At 38.9% G+C, this 25,009-nt stretch overlaps 1 pseudogene; it reads left to right on the forward strand.

Moving 5' to 3' along the window:
* The first annotated feature begins 10,115 nt into the window (after positions 1 to 10,115).
* Positions 10,116 to 10,446, forward strand: LOC131815146 (small nuclear ribonucleoprotein Sm D2-like; annotated as a pseudogene).
* The last annotated feature ends 14,563 nt before the right edge of the window (positions 10,447 to 25,009 follow it).

Genomic DNA, 25,009 nt, shown 5'->3' on the forward strand with positions numbered 1-25,009 from the left:
ACAGTAGAGGTATTGCATTTTGAGTCCACTTTTCTAATTATTTGTAGCTCGTATGAATAAATACAACTGGTTTTGTTATCAATCTTGTATCCTGTCACCTTGCTAAATTTATTTATTTGTTCTAATAAGTTTTTATTTTCCATATTCCTTAGGGTTTTCTATAATACCACTGTAATGGTTTGCTAGGTCTGTTATAACAAATGCCACACACTGGGTAGCTTCAACAACTGAAATAAATCTCTCACAGTTCTGGAGATTAAGGTATCAGCAGATTTGTTTTCTTCAGGGGACTCTCTCCTTGGTTTAGAGATAGAAACTTTCTGCTATGTCTTCGCATGTTGCTTTCTTTGCGTATGCAAGCTCCTGGTGTCTTTGTGTCCGAATTTCCTCTTCTTAAAGGACACTGGTCTGACTGGATTGCGGTCTACCTTAATGGTCTCATTTTAACTTAATCACTCTTTAAAAGTCCCGTCTCCAAATACAGTCACAGGGCTGGGAGCTGAGGGCTTCAATACACAAATTTTGAGGGACACACTCAGCCCATCACAACCATCAGGTTATCCACAAATAAAATACATTTTCTTCCTCCAGCCCATAGCAATCATAATGCTATCCAGAAATAAGAACATTTTCTTCCTCCTTTCTAACTGCGTGTCTTCTATTTCTTTTTCCTGCCTTATTTTACCAGCCAGGGCCATCAATAACATGTTAGAAAGAAGTGGTGAGAACAAACTTTCTTGACTTGTTCCCAGTCTTAGGTGGAAAAGTACTAACTTGCTCCCCAACTAAGTATAACATTCACTGAAGGTTTTTGTAAATGTCCCATTGAGTCAAGTTAAGAAAATGTACTTCTATTCCTAGTTTGTTGCGGGTTTTGATCATGAACAGGGGTTGCATTTTTTTCAATTTCTTTTTCTGTGTTATAACCCTGGTAACACACACCTTGTTCTGAAATCTACTTTTTCTGATACCAGCATATCAGGTGGAATGGTCATTTGATTAGTGTCTTTAAGGTATATATTTTTCCATCCTTTTACATTTAACCTATTTGTGACTTTATATTTAATGTTGACTTTCTATAGATAACATAAGAAGAACAAGAACAATAAGTTCTTGTCATTTTATCCATTCTGACAATGTCAGCCCTTTAACTGAAGTGTTTAGAGTTCACATCTAATATGATTGTTGATATGGTTAGGCATTAGCTGACTATCTTGATAGTGTTTTCTATTTGTCCCATTAATTCTTTCTTTTTTCCCCCTATTATTCTGCCTTCTTTTGGATTAAATATTTTTTCTGATTAGATTTTATTACTATTATTGGCTTATTAGCCACACCTCTATGCTTTTTAGTTTTTGGTTTGTGCATATGCATGTGTGTTGCTTCTTGGGTTTAAAACATACATTTTTAACTTACCACAGTCTATACCTTCAAATGTGATCACACCCCTTATGTCAGTATGCTTCCATTTCCTCCTTCCCATCCTTTGTGCTATTATGTATTTTACTTCTGCATGTATTATAAACCTCAAAATATAATATTATTTTTTGCTTTACTTGATTATCTTTTTTTAGTTTTTATTTAAATTCCGGTTAGTTAACATACAGTGTGATAATAGTTTCTGGAGTACAATATAGTGATTCAACATTTCATACAATACTCGGTATTCATCTCAGCAAGTGCATTCCTTAATCCCCATCACCTATTTCACCCATCTCCCCACCCACCTCCCCTCCTGTGACCACCTGTTTGTTCTCTATAGTTAAGAATCTCTTTTGTGGTTTGCCTCTCTTTTTTCTCCCATGACTGTTTATAGCAGTGTTACCAACAATAGCCAAATTATGGAAAGAGCCCAGATCCATCGACTGATGAATGGCTACAGATGTGGTATATAGACACAATGGAATACTATTCAGCCATAAAAAAGAATGAAATCTTGCCATTCATGATGACCCAGAGCTAGAGAGTATACGCTAAGTGAAATAATCAGAGAAAGACAAATACCGTATGATTTCACTCGTATATGGAATTTAAGAAACAAAACAAATGACCCTAGTTGATTATCTTTTAAAGAAATCTTAAAATAAATATATCTGCTAAATTCATCCATATATTTGCAATTTGTAGGACTCTTTATTTCTGCATATAGTTCTAAATTTATGCCTCAAGAATATCTTTTTAACAAATCTTATAGTTCAGTTCTTCTGGATACAAGTTGTTTTAAATTTTGTTTGTCCAAGGAGTTATTATTTCACCTCCATTTTTAAGCATTTTCATTCCAGTTTGATGGGTACTGTTGTTTTGGTTTGGGTTTTGATTTTAGCACTTCCATGATGCTGTTTTTGGTCTGGTTTTGGTTTGGGTTTTGATTTTAGCACTTTCATGATGCTGTTGCATTATCTTCTTGTTCATACAGTTTCAGATGAGAAAAAAATTATGGTAGTTGTTATCTTCATTCCTCTATCCATAACATGTTATTTTTCCCCTCCACCAGCTTTTTAAGATTTTCTACTTATCACTGGTTTTTACCAATTTGGTCATATAATATGTCTTAATGAGATTTTCTTTGGGTTCAGCATGTATAAAACTCCTTAAGCATTTCAGATCTGTGGGCTTACAGTTTTCAACAAATTTAGAGTATTTTAAGCCATTATTTATTTAAATATTTTCTCTCCTCCCCTATCCTTCTGGGACACCAGTCACATATACGCTGGAGTACTTGAAATTTTTCAGAAATTACTGAGGCTCTCTCTGTTCAGTTTCATTTCAGTTTTTTTTTTTTTTTAAATCTTAATGCTTCGGTTAAGATAGTTTTTATTTTTATGTTTACAAATTCACTATTTTCTCCTTCTGCAATGTCTAATCTGCTATAAATTCCACCAAGTGATTTTTCATTTTAGATGTTTTGTTTTTCAAAACTAAAGTTTCTATTTTTCATTTTTCTTATCACTGTGTTCAATTTTTCTTTAACTACTTATGTATATGTATAATAGCTATTTAAATTTATTTATTAATTCAATCATCTCTGTCATTTCCAGATGTGTTTCTTTCAACTTATTTTTTTACTGAGTATGGATCATACTTTCCCATTTTCACATGATTGTAGTTTTTTAACAAATGCTGAACTTTGTTATTTTTATGTAGTTGAATGCTGGATTTTGTTGCCTTCCTTTAAAGAGTATTTTACTTTGTTTTGACAGAATTACATTACTTAAAGATCAGCTGGATCTTTTGACAGTTGTTTTTAAGCTTTGAGTAGTCTTTCCTCCATGGCTACTTCAGTCCCATTATTAAGGCATGACCCCTTTGGGGTCTCCACCAAATGGCCCAAGTTCTCAACAAGGATTCTCTGCTCTGGCTGCTCAGAATATGAATATCTTCCATCCCAGATTTTGGGAGTGTTTCTCCCTACATGTACACAAAGAAGTCTTCAAAGACAGACCCAAGGGAATCCCTATGAAATTTTTGAAACTTTCTGTACAACCTCCTCCTTTCCAATAGTCTGTCCTGATAGTTCCAGTAATATCAGTTTTCCTGATCTCTAATATGTACCTCTGCAACTCAGCAATTCTGCAATGCTCTTTTTGGGCTCCCCCTCTTAGAACCTGGATAAGGAAAGGGCCTCCAGTCATAAAGTTGGGCAATCTTAGGTCCAACTCAGTTGTTTCTCTACTTTTGGAAGTCACAGCTCAACTCCCTGTTTTCCAATATCCATCCAGACTTAAATGCCTTATGTATTCTGCCCGATTTTTAAAGATATTTATGGTGGGAAGGAAAATCTGGACCCAGTGACTCCATCATGGCCAGAAGGAGACTTTTGTTCTCAATGTTTTTGTTTGCACAAAAATATTGATTACTTAAATCTAGGGACAAAATAGCCTAAAAGTGGTTGAAACGAATGAAAACATAATGAAATGAATAACTAGAATGAAAATGTTATACATGTCAATGAACGCTGTGTTATATTACTGGTGGGGTTTTTGGTCATTTGATTTAATTAATTGAGGAGGAAGGAAATAGGAAAGACAGGTCATTGAAAAGCTATTTCACAATCAGAAGAACTATTTTATTACAAATTGTCACATTCCTGACTATTCCTTAGGTTGCTCCCCATATCAGACAAGCTAGGTCATTATGTAGTTGCAAGAGAACTTCCAATAGCAGTTACTCAAGGTAACAGTTTTATTTTTCACTCAAGCCACCCATCCATTTTGGATAGGTCCATGTCATCTTCATTCCACAACCTAGCATTAGGAGTGACATCCATCTGGGACATACACCTTTTATGAAAGAGGGAAAAGATATATAGCCCTCTTTAAGATGGCCCTTACAACTTCTGCTTTGAAATGTCACAGTTCTGGCATTGCATTGACCAAAGCAAATCACATGGCCATACATTACTTCAACAAGTCAAGGATAGAAAATTCTTCAACAGGAAAGGCACCATAGGGAAAATAAAGATATTTTATGAATATTAATACAACCTACTATACTCCTACGCACAGCATCTTTGTCTTGGATTAGCTCCTAGAAAATAGCTAGACAGTATCAGAAAATGTGGCTAAGCCCTTAAATAGTGGCTTCCATCCTGGAAATGCACAAAGTCTAGGCTTAAATGACTACTGTGAGCTATTAAAAGAGTAAAGGGAATCTATATCTGCTAATATGTGAAGATCTCCAAAACTATTTTAAGTGAACAAAGATAAGATACAAACTAGTGTTTATCATATACTTTCATTTGTGTAAAGAGGAGCATATTTTATATATCTGCATGTGTGTGTATGCATGGCAACATTCTAAAAGAATGCACAGGAAAGAGATGCTTCTAAAGTAATATGCAGGAAAATGTTTCTCTGAAACAGAATATAAGAGTCTAGACTGGGGAAGCTATTCCTTTCACATAACATTTGTGCTACTTAATTTTTTTCAATGTATTTATTATTTCCCTAATGACTCCTTAAAAATTCCCTCCTCCATGTACACTGAAGAGTTTATCAGTCAACCAATTTCCCCAGCAATGTTCCAGGGCATCATAAAGGGTAATGCAGAATGACCGTAATGGAGATCAGAGATCAAAAATTAACTCTTACTCCTTCACAATTTCCAGAGATCAGCCTAATGAAAAAAAGGAAAATATGAAATAAAACTTGCAAGTTACCTCCTTACATCCTGACACTGATACTGTGGATTTTCAACCCATGCAGATGAAAGAGATTTAGTTCATGATCCTAAAAATCAGTGTTTAATGCTTATTTGTGCAATTCTTTTCTTGCCATGCTTTTCTTCCTCAAAAACTGCCACTGATGAGGTACTCCCGCTCCTCCTCTGGAAAGACTTTCTGCAGCATTTGCCTCCCTAGCATGGATAGAACGTTCCAGAATGCTTGTGCCTAAACCTTACAATGAACAGACACGACTTTTACAAGACGTCTTTAGTATTGGAAGAGTGGACTCTTTGCTCAAGAACAAGGTCAACTTCATGCTGGAATAATGAATATATTGATGAAAAAGCTTTTGTTCTTATTGTGAGAGCCAGGAAGTTTTTACAATTTTTTTACAATACTAACTAAGCATCTCTTGAAATCCTTCCTTCTATATTCATGTGGGAAAGAGAAGAACAACCACCAACAATGCCTATGTCCTAGTCCTTGGATGTGTGAAAATGTCATGTTACATAACAAATTATGGAAATAAATTATGTTAAATTATTTTAAGGCTGCAAATGGAAGTAAGATTGCTGATCAGTTGCGAAAATGGGGAAATTACACTGGATTATCCAGGTGGACCCAATGTAAAGTAAGAATTCTCAAAGCGGAAGTGGAAAGCAGAAGAGGAGTTAGTTTCAGACTGATGTGATGGGAGAAAGACCCGATTCACCATTGCTAGCTTTGAAGATGGAAGAAGACTACCAGCCAAGGCATGTGGACAGCCTCTAGAAGCTAGAAAAGACAAGGAAATTGATTCCCTGGAGCTTCCAGAAGGAATGTGCCCTGCTAAGACCAGTATAGCTCAGTGGAACCTTCGTCAGATTTCTGACCTACAGAACTGTAAGGTAATGAATGTGTGTTGTTTTAAGCCACTAAGTTTGTGGTCATTTGTTGTAGCCACAATAGTAAACTAATGCAGTATGTTTATTCATCAGTGTTTATGATATAGCGCACAGGGATCTCATATTCAGGACATAAACCAGTTTCATTGACAAGCCTGGAAGAGAAACCTGAGACACAGACTCTACAGGCACATGATCAAGTCAAACCACTTTTCTTCAAAGAAACTGGAAGATAGAAGTCCTCTGAATAAGGGTGCCTGGCTGGCTCAGTCAGTTAAGCATCTGCCTTTGGCTCAGGTCATGATCCCAGGGTCCTGGGATTGAGTCCTGCATAGGGCCTGTTTCTCCCTCTCCCTCTGCCTGCTGCTCTGCCTACGTGTGCTCTCTGTCAAATAAATAAATAAAAATCTTAAGAAAACAAAAATCCTCTCAATAATGAAACCACACAATTAACTTCAGACCCAAGAATGGATCATGCTTCAACTGGATGCGAAATAAGTTGTGTGTAAAAAAAACAATGTAGTTATGCTATGCACAAGCCTTCTATAGGGCTTAGCTATAGAGGCTGCACTGTAGTCGTACTACTTTACCCACCCTTTCTTCTTTTTTTTAACCTGGAAGGTTGAAAGATGCAGTATCTATTTCATCAAGGGTGAAACAGGGCAGAGGTGGAGACTACTAAGAATGATACACACAACATTATTTAGCATAACTCAATAACAAAAAAATTTTCCAAGAAAAAGAAAGATCCATAATTGATTATATCAATTGTATTAACCATTTCAGGGAAAGAGTAAGCGCAGAAGAATGGCTGAGAATTCAACCAATCTAGCTCTCTCCTTATAGCTATATGATAGTTGCTTGTACCATATCAAATACCACTTCCACTATTATCAGTTAAATGTAAAGAAATGCAGACAAGAACCTTGTCTGAGGTGTCATCACTTTGTCCTAATGCTCTAAACCATTCTTCTGAAAGAATGGTATGGACAGCTAGTGTGTCTTGAATTAGATGTTAGAAGCAAAGTGGATAATAACACTCACACTTTTTTTGTGGTTACTTAATAGGCCATCCCTACATTTAACAGTAAGTGTTAGTCCTGCTTATTTCTTTTTAAATAGCTACATCCAGACTTAAAAGATAACTTACACCAGAAGTTATTTATTATGCCATCTATGTTCATCACTTTTTCACTCATTTATTGCACAAAAGGTTGTCTTTTATTAGTAACTGTGAAGCTGCACACAGTGCATTAAATTTATAAATGAGATGTTGGCGTCACTATCACAAAAGGTTCAGAGGAAAGCTGAAGAGTATGGCATTACCATGGTGACCTGCTGTGATTGTGAGCTCCCCAGGGGGCAATGGGCCACAGAAAAGCCATTAGGAAGCTCTCCTTCAGGGACATGTTGTTGTTTCTTACTTAACCACTTAAAGAATGATCCGAGCCACAAAGTCAAGGAAGCAATCACTCTTCTCTATTACAAAGAATGAAATGGGAGTCTCTGGGCTCTTCCACAACCATTTGTACGTAACCTTGAGAAAGGCTTCCCCATGTCTGGTTGGAAAATTACATTAGCAAGAGAGAAAAGGTTTTACAAATGCCAAGCGGTGCAACAGTTCATTATTAGCTTGTTTGCTCCCATTTTAAGTTCCTGTAGTTTTGTGTTTCATCCATTTAGAAAGAGGGGAGGCTCTGTTTTCAGGGGGATTCCAGAGGAGTGGCCTGAGGGATGAAGATGGAGAAGGAAGGGAGAGTGCAGCTTCACACAGAAGATTTCTGTAGCAATAACAGATTTTCTTACAAAGCTCTGTCATTCCTTGTTTGTTTGTAATTGCCATTCGAACTAAAAGAAACAAGCAAGGGAATCACAAAATTATATATAGGAAGATATTTATCAGAACCACATTAAAACTACCTTTTAAGAGATGATAGAAAAGACTTTTCCATCAACTCTGGGAATTTGCTTTGTTGCTATTTCTGTGCTTTTAGTTTTTGGATTCGGTCTTATGAGTGGCTATTTGTTTATTTCCTTTGTATTTTATAACATACGTGTGTATGCTGTCTGAGGCATCAAACATTTTATGATTATGAGTACAGTTGACAAGAGCCAGTTAATGCTAGCCCAGCAGCCTTCTAAGTGCTAATATACTATAATAGAAAACCAATTTGTTCAGACTTTTAGCAAAGTAAAGCACATTTTTGTCAATATTTTAAGTGAGCTGGTACAGGATGATTCCTCAAGGACATTAGCCAATTAATATTGCTGACGTCAACGGTAACCATGGTTTAGATTTATGCTACCACGTATATAGATTAGGGGAAATTGGTATTGAGTCATTATCAAAAGTGAACCCCAGCAAGAACTGGTTATATTTGATTTATTGCATGGCTACAGAATGTACCTCTAATCTAAGCCAGAAATTTTCCAAATTCATGCTGCTGGTCAAAAGACATCTGAGATAAATCGGCATAAATTGCAATTACTAATGTAAGGCAGTTTAAAGCTCTTAAATCAGGCATGAACTAAGTCAGCTGGTTAGGTCTATATGAATACATAGTTAGAGGTATACATTTCCTTTAGAAATCAACTTATGGTAAAAAGAAGTTTTGGGAAAAAGTACATAAGGAAAGTGATTTTTTTTTTCATTTTTTCTCCCTTCAGATCTAAAGTGACTTTTTTTCTTCTGTTTAGGAATGTAAAACTATAGTATGTTTGATTTGTCTCTCATATCAGTTTTTTCTTATTTTTGAAACACTAATACCTGGAAATGAAAAAAACACACAGGAAATTTCTCTGATGGGGAGGGGACTGGAGAGAAAAAATCTGTCAAATTATCCTATTTTTACTAACAAAACCTCACAACTTTCTGTGTAAATATATATATATACATATTTCTAAATGTGAAATTTTTCCAAGGTGTCAGTTTTCCTTTGACTCAAGTCACAGTTATCCATGTGTATCCAAACACCTACTTATTTATCTTAGAATTCTTGTTTCTAATTAAATTGCAAAGGGGCAAACATTTCAAACCTAGAGCAGGGTGTTCTCATCTATTATTGAAAGAACATGGTGATCTCTAAATACATCCATACATACACACAGAGAGACACATCATGGACTCAGTCCCATGGAAAGGTTGCAAGTGTTTGCTCAATTACCATGAGCTAGGAGAGGGACAGTAACTACTTACAGACTTCAAAGGTTATCATCCACAAAATAAATTAAAGCATGGGTTGGCTGACTTTCCAGAAATGATGGATTGTGACAGGGCCAAAGTTGGATAATTCTCCTCCTAACAGTGGGTCTTTCCAGTCTCAGAACAGCTTTTTATGAATTGGAGATAGGAGCAGTTTGAAAGAGAGCTGATGGAAGGAGCTGTCCACCATTGTCTCCCCTTCCCAGTTGGAAGCAAGTTCTGGGCTCTAAGTAAAACTTGATTGGTCACAAATATTCCACAGAACTAGAGATCAGCACATTCAAAACAATCCTGTCCTTTTACATGCTAAGATTTATTTGAATATACATCTCCTTGCCCAAGGATAAGCTCAAAACAACAAGCCTAAAATGTGTGTGTGTCTTGCAGAGTTTTGTAGTCTTCAGAGTAAGTATGAAGCAGAATCCTGAATATGCAAAGATTAAGATATTATCTATTCTAGGATCATGGCAAGACTAGCCAAATACTCTGAAATTCTAATCAATTAAACTGAACCCTTCTTTATTATCAATTTACTATTCTTTAAATATAAGGATTAATAAGACATAATTGAAGTCGATTTGGTACATAATTAGTTTCCCAAAATATGTGGTCCCAAAGTGATGGCTGTGAACTAGAAATCAAAGGAAAGTCACTGTCCACCCTAGCAAGAAACCAGTTTTTCACTCAGCCAAGCAGTCGCTTGTTCATTCATACAGTCATATCACCGGTAAGTCACCCAATATGCCAGGAAAGACTTCCTAGCTTGGTTGCCAGCTAGCGAAAGGCAATTTTAATTAGCATAAGACTCTTTAGGAGACAGCTGGTCTGAGAGCACAGCCACCATCACCATGAGCTATCCAACAAGCTCAAGAGTGAGATGACCCTGGAGGAGCTACAAATGTGGCAGGAGGAGGAGCTTAACACAAGTCCATTCTCTGCGCTCACACAGTAAGAAATAACATGTAAGGGCTCATGAACTGTGGAAATAAAAAGGAACTCCTGCTCTGTATGAAGGCCACTGACAAGCACTGCAACACAGGCTGGAGAATGCGAAGGTGATGCAGACCAAAGTTCCCACGTGCAGCAAAGGTACGAAGTCCAAGGCAGACAACGAGGACCCCTATGTCTCCAAGATGCTCCTGTAAAGAGACTCAGTCATCATGGTCCTACAGAACCCACTCACTGACGGCAAGTAGGGGGCTCCACCCTGCTGTCAGAAATCACTCCACCATCCTGCAAAGTCCTGTCCTTAGTGATGGAAGTAATACAATCCTGTGTTTTTTCTTTCTAAATATACAAATAAATAAAATTTTGAAAGAAGAAAAGATGGAAGCGGAGGGAAAAGGGAGGGAGGGAGAGAGGGAAAGAAGGAAAATGAATATATCGGCTTAAAAAACCAAAATGTGGAAAGGACAGCTTTAGAGGTGCCTGGTACCGGGGACTTCAGTGATACTTCCTGGTATTTCTTCTTGTGATTCTTCTCTCTGCTTCTCTCTGTGCGCTGGCTTCTTTCTGAACAGCATTTCCAACAGGCATGAAGGCTGGCTACCTGTAGTTTCAGACTTCTATCCTTAAAATCTCAGAAACCAAAGTTTCAAGCTCTGGTTAGAAAAACCCCAGAAAAAAATCTCCTTGTCCTGGCTTGTAACAGGTGCTCTCCTGTGAGATGAGATGAATCTGTGGTCAACATCTCACAAGCAGTTAGCAACTCCCAGAGTAGAACATGGCAAGGAGGAAGTGGAAGAGAAGATTATTATCTCCAAGAGGAAAGAAGGCTCCTGTGCAAACACAACAGAAAATGTCCACGCTACCCATTCAACCTATAACGTTTACAGATTGTGAAGACAACTTTAACTTGAGAATTGGGAAAGATAATGGAAGTCTATGGCTCCAGCTTTCCACCACTGTGTTCAGTTCTGGGTACAGTGTTTTGTTTGTTTTTTTGTTTGTTTGTTTGTTTGTTTGATTGACTGATTGATTGATGAGAGAGAAAGAGAGAGAACATATAAGCAAGGGGAGGGAGGCAGAGGGAGAGGGAGTGAAAGAATCCCCAAGCAGCCTCCACACTCACTGTGGAGCTCAGTCTCATGACCCTGAGATCATGACCTGAGCTGACAGCAAGTTAGACACTTAACTGACTGAGCCACCCAGGTGCGCCCTCGGGTACCATGTTTTAAAGGAGGCTGGACAAATTAAAGGAGCGTCCAGAGAAGTGATGCCATTTGAAGCTGTACCTTACAAAGTTTAGCTAAAGGAGCTGAAACTCACTATCTTGCAAAAAGGAGGACTAGAGAAATGCAGAGGGCAAGGGTACTCTTTCATGAAGAGGAAGGAGCATATATACTCTATGCTGTCTAATTATATACCTACAGGATTCAGAAAGGTAACATAGGATATGAAACTAGTCAGATGTCTGACTAGTGTATGTGTGATAGTTAATGCCAAGTGACAGCCACAGGATGTGGAAATCCATAGGGACTGGAGGGCTGTGGACAACGGCAGAACTTATGCCCTATCTAAAGGAAGCAGACCCCACTCAGGTCCATATCAATGTTGCTCTGTAGGAATGTGGGTGCAATACTGTAAGATCTTTCTTTTTCTTTTTTTTAAGATTTTATTTATTTATTTATTCATTTGACAGAAAGAGACACAGTGAGAAAGGGAACACAAGCAGGGGGAGTGGGAGAAGAAGCAGGAGCCTGATGCGGGGCTTGATCTCAGGACCCTGGGATCATGACCTGAGCTGGAGGCAGACACTTAAATACTGAGCCACACAGGCGCCCCAAGGTCTTTCTTTTTCAAGAAGAGCCAGAAAGTCTGATTTTTATGTGAAATTTCTCAGTGTTGTCAGTGTTGGCTGATTATTTTTAAAAACATCATGTGGGCCAAACAAAATACAATGTTGAAAGGGATTACCCCTTGAGGCCTCAGTTTGATATATCTGCTCTAGAAAGTAAAACTAGAACTAGTGGATCAAAGTTCTTAAGAGTCAAGTATTTAGACTCTGTAACTTACATATAGTTTATAACAAGAACTCAATCATGATGTAGTAGATGTTTTATGAGGTTGTAAGCACACACTAAATAGAAGTTGATGACCATTATTAAGGAATATTGTAGAATTAGGTGGTCTGACTACTCATAATAAAAGGCTACAAATTGCCTCTGAAATCTTTAAAATAAGATCAGGAAATATTCTCTGAAAGAGATTCTAAAGTAGAAGACAACATCTGAAGACTACATAACCTACTTTGGATTTAAACACACTGTTGAGACAGTGGAGAAGACCAACATAACACAATATCTCTAAGTGTAGGCAAGAAAGACCACACTGACAATACATATATAATACTTGTCCTGGCAATGGGATAGGATTTTAATGGAGAAAAATCCAAATCTCTTTCTGTGTAGCTCCAAGAAGAAAAGGGGGGGAAAATGGCTTCCTAGACCTGTGACATGTTTTAGAATGTCTGGACTGAGGAGAGTGTGGTTTTGGGAGATAGGTGTTCTGGATTCTTTTTTTTTTTTTTTTAAGATTTTATTTATTTTATTTGACAGAGAGAGATCACAAGTAGGCAGAGAGGCAGGCAGAGACAGAGGGGGAAGCAGGCTCCCTGCTGAGCAGAGATCCCGATGCGGGGCTCGATCCCAGGACACTGAGATCATGACCCGAGCCAAAGGCACCGGCTTAATCCACTGAGCCACCCAGGCGCCCCAGGTGTTCTGGATTCTTATCCTTAGTCTGTTACTCTTGAGTCATATGACCATGGACAAGTAATATCCCCCACTCTCCAAACAACTTGAATGACTTGCCATCATTTCAAATTCAATATTGCTAAAATAATACTCTCACTGGCTTTTTCTTCTTTAGCTCCCTTTATTGATTTCCTCATGTCAAGGGAAGCAGCAAAATCTGACCTCTTCCCAGAATCCAGTGGCCTATCATTTGCCCACTGTCATGAAGGGAAGTCTCTGAGATGATATCATGAGCCATGAGCTAAAGAAGAAATTCAAGTTCTTGGTATACTAAACAAGGTAAGGAATTTTCACTTGAAACCAAAAACAATGAGGGACCCACAATAAGGAAGCAGGTCAATGGCTGAGCCACAGGACTAGTAAAAATGTACTATGGACATTATAAACAACAAACAAAAGCTCAGAAACTACCTCTACAGAGTCCAGATAAGTTCTGAGACAGGGTCTACCTCTTCACATTTTTTGTCTGTAGGATTTTGAGCAAGGAAAAAGCTTTCATCTTCTAGTGGTAGCCGTGTCCCTCAACTGCAACATAAAGTATGTATCTAATAAACTTCTTGACAACTTCAGATATATTTTTTAAAAGATTTATTTATTTTATGAGGGGGTGAGGGGCAGAAGGAGAGAGAGAATCCCAAGCAGACTCCCCACTGAGCACAGAGCCCAATGCTGGGCTCGATCTCACAACCCTGAGATCATGACCCAAGCTAAAACCAAGAGTTGGATGCTTAACCAACTGAGCCACTCAGGCACCCCTTTAGATATGGTCTTAAGAGAGAAAAGATGATCCTTATTAAAAAGCAGCTATGTGAGTCCTAACAATGCCAGTGCATAGCCTGGATACATTTAATTATTTTTTAAGGTGACCGTGGAAAAATTAGTTGAAGGGGATAATGAATGGTCAGTGTCACCTTAACATTTGTTTTAAAGTGGTACACATAAAATTTATCTTCAAAATTTACTGCAAGATTCATTTCCCTTTCTGCTAAATCATAACAAAGATGCCACAAGACTAAAATGCTTAGTTAGTCTGAGAGGTCGTACTGTTTCTCCTAGTATGTAGAGAAGCTAAAACAAAACAAAACAAAACTTCTTCTTCAGACAATTAAGGTCACACAAACAGTTGATGACAAGCTCTTACTAGTAAAATGTTTCTGCCTTTCTCGGTAGGATTGCCCAGCTACCATATACATGATTTGACTAATAACTAATTAATAATACACAATGCCTGCATTTTAACTGAGAGGCAGTTTAGCAGAATGGATAATAGCCTGACTTCCCGGAGCCAGGCTGCCGGGGTTGAAATCCCAGTTCCACCACCTGGTAAGTCTCTTAACTTCTGTATGGTGTCCTCCTCTATAAAATAGTAACATACATGGGTAGTGAGAATTAAGTAATATATATAAGACAGGGCCCAACATATGGTTAGTACTAGGTAACTGTGAGTTATTATTATCTCTTGCTCATAGAGTGTCCTGTAGCTATTGTCCTGTCCATCTCCTGCCTCCATGTGTCCTGTAGATATTTGTTAAGCTCCTTTCTCTGTTCCAGACACTGTACCAGGCACTACATCAGGCACTGGAATATGCATAGCATTTTCTAAACTAGCAGCAAGGTTTTCATCGGTGAGGCCGTGCATTCTCAAGTACAAAAACTAAACAGTAAAGTGGAAGGAGGTGCAAGCCTCCTCTTATCTAATTAAATGCATAAATTAGATACTACACTGAGTATATTTCATAATCTGTTTGCAAAATTTGTCATTAGACAGTGACCAACTCAGGTGGCTTTTTGCAACATCTATGTTAAATTTGCATCTAGCTTAAATTTCTGTATTAGATGATGCTTCTAATTTGTGTTTTGGGTTAAGGCCCAGCTCCCAATGTGTGGACAGAGAGTTACAAATGAGGAGGCTGTGTTATCAGAAGGTGGGGGCAGGGTGGGGAGAGAGGGTCGGAGGGGAACAGAGTTTCGATGTGAGTGTGGTGTGCCAGTTCTCATGTGTCTAGAGCCCAGGCCAAAATCTACCCTCAGTTATGCATGCACAGCTTTCATTGACGTCAGTAAGAACTGTGCTCATGTAACAGAAGGCAGAAATTTGGCTCTTTGATTTTAATAGAATTAAATGCCAAAAGTTTTTCTGATGCAGGTTGCAAATTTAAACCCCAAAGGGTCAGGAAAATGCAACAGAACATTGTTCTGTTGGCAATCTCATCTTTTGCACAGGCCACGTAATTAAGCAAGACCTGAATTTCTCAAGCCTGACTTGGAAGCCCCTGATACTATTGTGCCTATGAGCTGTGTGTGGCCTCCAATTGCAGTAAGACCTTTAAGTATGATTCCAAGATTTTGTCTGTGGCTTCAGATAAAAGGCGAACACATAGCCCGAATTCATTGTCAGTTGCAGGATTCCATTCCCGGTCTCAGTTTTAACAATGCTGAAATCAGTTGGTGGTGCCAAACAGACTCACTCCCCACCTTAGATGACTGGAGAACTATGTAATGAAATTTGGGGACTTCGCATTCTTGGAGTATTCAGTTTACGTTTCAGTCTAATTTATGTACAGACATATCCATAGCTTTGTCTTAAATATTTGTGTGGTTTTTAAAATTTAATTTTATGCAGTGATGTTAACAATGGGATGCCCCAGACCTGAGCATCTGGTAGTAAGTTTCTGAGCAGTAAGACATAATTCAAGAGAAATTATCACCACCCTCCTCCCCCCACCACTGCAAAAAAATAAAATAAAATTAAGAGTGGAGATGTTTTTGGTTCCTTTAACTAACTACTCAGGGTTCTGTTTTCTGCTTTGGGTCCAGAGAAGTAGCCTTTCTCGAATGGTTATTGAGAACTTAAATGGATATATGCCTAAGTGTGTCTCCTATCCTATGAGTTTCCTTGTGGATGACATGACCTAGCAAAGCCTTCTTGGCCACTTAACACTTCTCATTCCCCCCTTTTCAGGGGAGTAGGTTATATGAATGGTAAATCTGGGAATAAAAACAGAATATAAGCTCTTTGGGATCTTCCTGGCTGCAGACAGTGTATATTCTGTCCTGCTCCCATGCTACAGATTTTGCCCCTGAGAAGGGAGATAGCATTATCTCTGACTGAGGTTGAAGTCTTATCTTCAGGATATTGATATTCATGAATCTATCATACATAAACCACACTCTCCAATACCTTCAGAAGCAACAGAGCTGCCATCTTGACATTTTAATGAAGGGGCATTAGTGGACAAGTACCAAGAAGTTACTAATGTCTGAAAATGATCAATGAAAAACTAACAGATGAAGAGTATTAGAAGTAAGGAAGCAAATGTGAAGGGGAAAAGAAGAATTTGAAAGTGGCTGCCCTTGAAAAGCAGATTGGGAGAAGTGATATGGGATAGGGCAATAGGCCACTATCTTTCCTCACTATCCTTCAACATTCAACTTCATTTTGACATTTGGTAAACAGTTCCTGATTCCACACTCACTGTGTCTCAGAACAATAACATATCAGAGTAGCAAAGACTTCAATAGATCTTCTCCAGTGTTTTTCAAATTCAGAGTCCCAATTGGTTAGTGTGTCATGGAACCAATTTGTTGGATTGTAACAAACATTTTAAAACTGATGCAATGCAGTGAAATAAAAGCAACAGATCAGAAGGCATTGGGAGATTAAGAGTCACTTATGGTTTGCTGAGGGTTGCCGGGGGGAGGGGGTTGGGGAGAAGGGGGTGGGATTATGGACATTGGGGAGGGTATGTGATTTGGTGAGTGCTGTGAAGTGTGTAAACCTGGTGATTCACAGACCTGGGGATAAAAATATATGTATATAAAAAATATATGTTTATAAGAAGGCATTGGGATCTAAATCACAATATAAAATATATTTCTATTGTGAATTATAATAAAAAATGTTTGGAATCTATTCAGTTTTTCCAACTTCCTACTTAATCCACAATGAGTTTCCTTAACTGTAATACCCATTTTATAGACCAACCCAAGCAGTTCTAAATGAGAGTATGCATATGAAAATGTTTGGAAATGCTAAAGCTAAAACCACATTTAAGGTATTGTTTTGATTACATCATCATCATCATCATCATCATCATCACTATTATTCTTGTCATTAGAGAGATGTCCAAGTTAGCTGACTTTTAATTCTGCAGCACGTCAACACGAAAACAGCTATACCACACTCTTCTAAGAAGCTACCAATAGCATGCAGTATATGAGCCAGAGCCCCATATCAGTCAGAGGTAGTACTGACCTGATAGCATATTTAGGCTGCACGGAAGGGTAATGGTTACAACAGATCTTGGAATTGTACATACTGGGATCCAAATTTAGCTCTGCCCCTGATGAACTACACACTTGAGACAAATTATTTAACTTCTCTGAGTCTTGGGATAGCATCATCATCATCAATGTCATCAAAACAATTACTTTTGTTTTATATTCTGGAAACAAAGAGAAGAAATGTTCACTCTCACTAGAAACACTGCAAGGCCAATGAAGAGACATAGGAGCTGCCTGAACTGAGAGACAGCAGGGAAAGGAGGAGAAAGAACAGATCCAAGCCAGCTCTGCAGTCACCAAAGCATGACCTGTGCAAGGTGAGACCCACCCTGTGGGACTCTACCGCCCATACTGGCGGTAACAGTAACTACTGACTCTGCTAGTTTTACAGACATTGCTCATTCTCAAGTCTTATATCTTGCTATTTCCAATCCCACTGGCATTGTGACTCGGGATTCATGCTCCATGTCCAAGACCATCCTGTGGGCATCCAGCCACACACTAGTCCAGAACAGAGGAGTCTGGAGTCTGCTACATTTGACAAGTGCTATATGTAAGGGACGGAAGACTTTGGCTTGTGTTCCAGTTCTGCCACATTCTCATGTGACCTTTGCTAAGTCATTCCATCTCTCTGATCTTACTTTCTTGCTTCAATAAGATCAGATGAAATCAAGCAGAAAATCAAGACTGAAAGAGCAGTGAATAAAAATTTGGGAAATTTGCATTTCCCACAACAGAACAATGTTAATGGAAGCAAAATACATCACCACTGCAACAATTTTTTACTTTAGAAATGATTTTAGGGGTGTCTGGGTGACTCAGTGGGTTTAGTGTCTGCCTTCAAGTCAGGTCATGATCTAAGGGTCCTGGGATCCAGCCCTGAGTCAGCATTCCTGCTCAGCAGGGAGTCTGCTTCTCCCTCTCCCTCTGCCCCTACCTAACCCCCGACTTGTGCTCTCTCTCTCTCTCTCAAGTAATAAATAAAAATTTGTCTAAAAAAGAAATGTTTTTAAGTAAATAAAAAATAATACTGCTCTTTTGTTATGTCGATCTTTACTCTTTAAAAAGAAACAACCTTGATTTTTCCTGAAATACACTTCTTATCAATTCAAATAACTTCCTTTGACATTCATTACCTGTCCAATCTAGTTCTACCAACATTTTTTACTTCATTTTCCATCATTCCCCCTACTCTGTTCATCCCATGCTGAGGCTACACTCTAGCCTTGGCTTTTTCCAAACATGTCAGACATGTTCATAACTCCATGTTTCTGTTCATGCAAATGTCTTCCTCTCTTCCCTAACTCCATGCTTGCATTCATTTTCGGCCCAGTCACCTTATCTGTGAAGGTAGCTTCCAAGTCCTCCCCAAGCAAAATTAACCTTTCTACTTCAGGATTCCTATAGCATTTAATCCACAGAGATAGTGTAGGGCATACCATAGGCTATCCTCACAGTTCTATTTCTACCACCACCCCCACTAGACCATCAGACCCTTGGGGGCAGGGACTATCCACCCATGTTTGAATATTTAGCCTTTTCATAGTGTCTGGCACTTAACTTAGCACATAGTAAATGTCTGATCAAAGAACAAAATTATCTTAAAATTTCCAAGATTCACGGCCTTTGATAAGGTAATGAAAGAGATGCTCATTCTTTCTCCTTCCACCTGCAAAGCCAGTAGGGGCCCAGCTCTTGTAAGTAACAGGCAGAGTCAGCACTTGGCATCAGGCTGGGGAGACCAGGACATGGTCAACACACATCTTGTGGTAAGTAAGACAGTCTCCAATTTGGCCTAAGAAACATATTAACAACAACAAAAATCCCTATTTCGGTGATGTTGGGAATCTTGGGGTTGGGGTAGACTATGGGACTCCTATCACAGCTGTGGAATGACCATAAGGTAGAAGAGTCAAGTGGTTTGGGCCCTTTGACCCTTCCCATCCTCCATCAAAGTGCAGGGACCTCACTAAGAAATACTGAGCCATGACAGAGCCAGCTAATTCCTGATACCCGTACAGGCTACTTGGAGCACCAATCACTTCAGACAGACATAAACCCAAGAAATCTGCATGGACTAATGGAGACTTTCTGCATCCCTGGGGGGAGAAGACAAGCACACACATGAAATGTTTGGAAGAAAATGCACAGCAATATATAACCAAGGACTGAAGTATGCCAAACAGACAACAGGTCTCCTAGTTTATGATTCTATATCTGTATCACACAAACATAAACTGGTATGGTTTTACAGGCCAGCATAAAAGACAAGGTTTGTGGTGGAGTTTCAACATAACAGGAAAATCCTTCCCACTTCCCCCAGCCCCCTTCCCTACCCCAAAACACTTCCTTTATCAGGCTAACTGAGAACTGAAGATCCAACATTAAACATCTATAATTACTTTGAATTGCTATTTCTTATTTTTACTAAATGCCCCTAGAAAGAATAATACATTCACCATAGGGTAGCAATTTGTCAAATCCTTTCAGACATAGAAGATGGACCAGACAGGGCCTCAACAGAAGAAAGGCCAATTATGAAAAAAAGGAACCAAAGGAACCAAAGAAAAAAGAAAGGACACCTTAAAAAAAAAAAAAAAAAACTTTACCTTTTTCCCAAACTTCCACTGGTACTTACTCTTAAGTACTACAGCCTAAGCAGCATGTGTTCTGATGACAGGGACCCTCTTTTCCTGGAGTCTGGTCTAGCTAGGACAGAATGAGATCAAGACAAAGACACTCCTGTCTGAAATATTTTCACAAACTCAAGTTAGCCAATTTGTCAAATATTTATTGGGTATCCACTATCTACTAGGCACTTTAATATGATCTGGAGATAAATATAGCTAACTAAAAATTAGTCCTGGCTCTTAAAGAATTAATAGTTCAGTGGGGACACAGATATATTAGTTCCATATAGTGCCATGAGCATTATGATCAATATAAAGTTCAAATTCTAGCGGGCCACCAGTGGGCCTGAGGTTTGGCCAATTTTTCAAGCCTTTCATTTCTTTGCACTTAAGAAAAAAAAAAAAAAAAGACGTAAGGATACTTGGCACACCTAGACTACAAAGCAAATAAACCTAGCATGATAGCATGATCCTGGCCTCAGGCAGAGCAGACAAGTCAAAAAGCTCACCCCAAATCTGTAGGGGATGCCCTACCCCTAAAGATGTCCAACACCCATGGTTTTCAGGCATTTACCTACCAACCTACCATACCTACCAACTATGACATGTCACTAGTCTCTCCAAAGAGCCAAGAGAACCAATAAGGTAATGTCTCCAAGAATGTTGTTTCTGGATGAGAGCCACTGTTTATGAAGAATGCAGAAAGGATATTTGTCTCAAGGCCCTGAAGACTAAAGCCCTTGGGAAGCATCTTTAGAACCCATGCATTAGGGTGAGGAGGGTGTTAAACCAGCCTTTAATACACAACCACTGCTGGTCTTGAAATCAATCAGCTTGGCCACGACATGCAACTGTTTAATGATATAGAATAGAACAGAATAGAAAATATCAGAGCTTATCACACACAGTAATGGTAAGTATTATTTTGTAAAACCTTGTTTCAATTCCATTCATGAGAGTGGACGTTTGTTTGTGTGTGTGCTGGACACATATTGAGTCATAAGGTAAAATGTGGGTGGTGATCCATAGTTTGAGAAACACCACCCTAGACAGTGTGAGACCCAACCTCACTATCCAGATGAGGGTACTGAGATCCAGAGATATGAAAATACTTGCTCAGAGTTCTACAGTTTGTTAGTGACAATATGAAAACTAGAACCCAGTATCCTGACTCCCACCTCAGTGCTCCCCTGTCCCCTACTACAATGTACATGGGGTCTTGATGAGGAGGGCAGTGGTGGTAGTAGGTGAAGGAAGGCCAAAAGGGGAGATAGGATGGAAGAGTTTAACCTTTCAAGTCTCCTTTTACCAACTAGACACGAGCTGTACTGTGCTTCTTTCATGCCATGTTTGAGCAACCATGTTCCAGTCACAAAAGAATAGAAATAATTGGTAGTATTTACCAAGTGCTTTCTGTTGGCCTTGAACCAGATGAGTTACTTTACATGTCAACCATATATAAAGAGTTTTATCATCCCAGTCATTCAGGTGAGGAAACAAACTCTGAGATCTGGAATATTGGTCCAAAATCATGTAGCATCTTGGTGGCAGAGCCAACACTCATACCTAAATCTAATTTCAAAGTGACTCCTTTAAACCCTCTACACCAAAACCATGTTGCCAGATATATTTCAACTCTATTTCCCATATTTGAACCACTTTCCCCCTCCATATGTATTTCTAAGTTAATTTTATATATTATACAAACTAATAAATACAGCTGTGTGTGTATTTGCAGAGATATAAAATCTCCAACCCCCATTACATTCTACATTTTGATTCATATATTAAAGGATAAAGTTAAAGCATCCCTAAGAAATAATAGCCTGGGATGCAACCAACTCTACCATTCATTCTTATTTTAAAAAACAGAAAAGATGCCTCTAAAAATTTAGTTTTTCTGGAGAATGAGAAAGACCTGGGTCTATTTTCTATCCACATAAGACATCTGGAAAAGGAAAAGGATCATACAGAGAGGAAATAACAGAATAGTAACATGAGGGTTTAATACCTTCAAAGACAGTTTTACAGGGGCATCTGGGTCGCTAGTCTGTTATTTCATTTCATTTCTTTTCAGCTCAGGTCAGATCTCGGGGTCATGAGTTGGAGCTCCAAGTTAGGCTCCATGCTGGACATGGAACATGCTTAAGGTTCTCTCTCCTGCTCCCTCTGCCCCACTGCCCCCCCTCCCGCCCCCAACCATGCATGCCCTCACTGTCTCTCTCCTTCCCTCAAAACAAGGCTATTATTGCTGCTCACCCTTATAACAGGATGGAAAAGCAGCCCTCTCTCCATTTTTCCTGTTCACCCACCTAAAATCCCTGATAGGATTCCCACATCAACTTCCTTGCTTGAGTTGGATTTAGACACGGCCTCTTAATACCGGCATTTCAGTCCACAGCATGGACACCATCATTGGCCCAACTACTCTTCTTTTGACCCACCCCCCATCACCTTCATTGTCTTATGCATTAGTTATGCACCTATCTGACCCCTACTTGATTTTTTGAAACCCTTTTTGAACAGGAACTACATTTTATTTATCTTTGGCTCTACAGGGTTCCAGCAAGGACCTTGAATATACTCACACTCAATAAATGTGCTTGTTTGAGTTAAAACAAGGAGTTCCTGGGGGAACCATCCCAATCTAACCAACCTGACCGACGGTGCATGGAACTGGCTGTGTTTATGCTGTGACTGCTAACCCCAGCCCTGGCCACTCCTTGGCTTGCCCACCCCATTATGTCTCAGTGTGCTTTGTCCAAAATCAGGGTTTCAGGAACTGTTGTAAGTAATGAACATCTAAAATAAGAATAAAAGCTTCCAGGTTATTTAGTTCTTCTAGGACTTCTCATAATTGGATTACTAGTGATGGTTTAGAACTTTTGCTCTGGAAATCCACCAACTTGCTTTCCAATTAGATTCTGACTTCCTGCTCACAATAGCCAAGGTCCATGTGGACACCAGGAGAGGAGAGCATCTGGGCATCACCTCTTCCAGGAGTAAAGACTCCTTGGCAGCAAGATAGCCTTGAGGGTAGATATGGAGATTTTGAGATTTCTGGCTTTCTGAATGCTGCTGGAGTTAGAGCATGTTTTCAAAGAAATACATACTAGATTATGGCTATAGGATGGACTTTGATCAAGATGGTCTTGGCCAGAAAACCATACACTATTTACATTGAGGGCCATGTGTTTAGAATTGCTCATTTTGCTGATTCTCAATGATTCTCTACCTCTATATTTTCTAAGGTATTTCTTTAAATGGTTGATACCAAATTATCTGGAGTGAGATTTTCTTTTAAAGATTTTATTTATTTGACAGAGATCACAAGTAGGCAGAGAGGCAGGCAGAGAGAGAGGAGGACGCAGGCTCTCTGCAGAGCAGAGAGCCCAATACAGGGCTCGATCCCAGGACCCTGGGATCATGACCTGAGCCGAAGGCAGAGGCTTTAACCCACTGAGCCACCAGGCTCCCCTGGAGTGAGATTTTTTAGATCTTTCCTCCTTAGGATCTGGGAAAGGTATTTTGGCCGTTTCCTCATGGTCTTTGATCTCATTCTTCTCTAGACTTGATTCCACTTCAAGTATTACTTATTTCTTCAATCTATCCTCCTCACACTCCATATTAACCCCTTTTCTTTTACCCATAAACATGATCAAGCTGTGTAGAGCCCCTTTCTTCAAAAGCCCTCAATGGCTCTCAAATTTGGTCCAGTTTCCTTATCCTGATATGCAAAGCCAACTACAGTCTAGTCCCAATGCATCTTTCCACTCTCCTCTCCCACTGCTGCTACTCTTACTGATCGAATACACAAAATGGACTATTCACTCATTTCAAACCATACTCTGTGCTTTTCTACTTCTAGGCTTTTGCTTGTGATGGTTCCTCCATTTGAAAGCTTTCCATTTGGGGAGGGTATGTGCTTTGGTGAGTGCTGTGAAGTGTGTAAACCTGGTGATTCACAGACCTGTACCCCTGAGGATAAAAATATGTTTATAAAAAATAAAAAAAGAAAAAAAAAAAAAGAAAGCTTTCCATTTGCTCTCCATCCAGAAGAATTAAGATATTACTCAAATGCCATCTTCTTCATGAAGTCTTTCCTGATTCCTTAAATTCAATATGATCTAAGTTTCAAATCTCAATAGCCCTTGATACAAGAACTTCTCCTATGTCATATACCTCATTTTACCTTGTACCATGGAAATGTCTGTACTATTTAAATATTTCTGCTAGATTGTACATTCCTTGAGGGTGAGGACTATCTGCTATTACATCTCAGTGACTTTCACACATATTACCAGAGTCACTTGCTTTCTTTCATTTAAAAAAGTATTTCTTGAGTCTATAGCTACTATATGCTAGGCATTAAGATAATATCAAGCAGCAATCTACTTTTGCTTTCATTTCCCTTGCCTCAGGAGACCTATCTAGAAAGAATTTGCTATGGCTGCTGTCAAAGAGGTTACTGCCTGTACTCTCCTCTAAGATTTTTATGGTTTCAGGTCTCACTTTTAGGTCTTTGATCCATTTTGAATTTATTTTTGTATATTGTGTAAGAAAGTGGTCTAGTTTGAGAGTGCCTGGGTGGCTCAATCAGTTAGGCATCCAACTCTGGGTTTCAGCTCAGGTTCTGATCTCAGGGTCATGGGATCGAGCTCTATGTCTGGCTCCATCTTCAGTGGGGAGTCTACTTGAGATTCTTTGCGTCTCCCTATCCCTCTGTTGTCTCCCCACTCACTCTTTCTCTCATTCTCTCTCTAAAAATAAATAAATAAAATCTTTTCTTAAAAAGAAGTGGCCCACTTTCATTCTTTCATATGTTGCTGTCCAGTTTTCCCAAAACCATTTGCTGAAGAGACTTTTTCCCCATTCAATATCTTTATCCAATATCCCCATTGGATATTCTTTCCTGCTTTGTCAAAGATTAATTGATCATATAGTTGTGGGTTCATTTCTAGGTTCTCTTTTCTGTTCCATTGATCTGCCTATTTTCCTGCCTGTACTGAACTGTTTCAATCACTACAGCTTTGTAATATAACTTGAAGTCTGGAACTGTGATGTCTCCAGCTTTGCTTTGCCTTTCAATT

Source organism: Mustela lutreola, chromosome 14, assembly GCF_030435805.1.
Source record: "Mustela lutreola isolate mMusLut2 chromosome 14, mMusLut2.pri, whole genome shotgun sequence".
NCBI lineage: Eukaryota > Metazoa > Chordata > Mammalia > Carnivora > Mustelidae > Mustela > Mustela lutreola.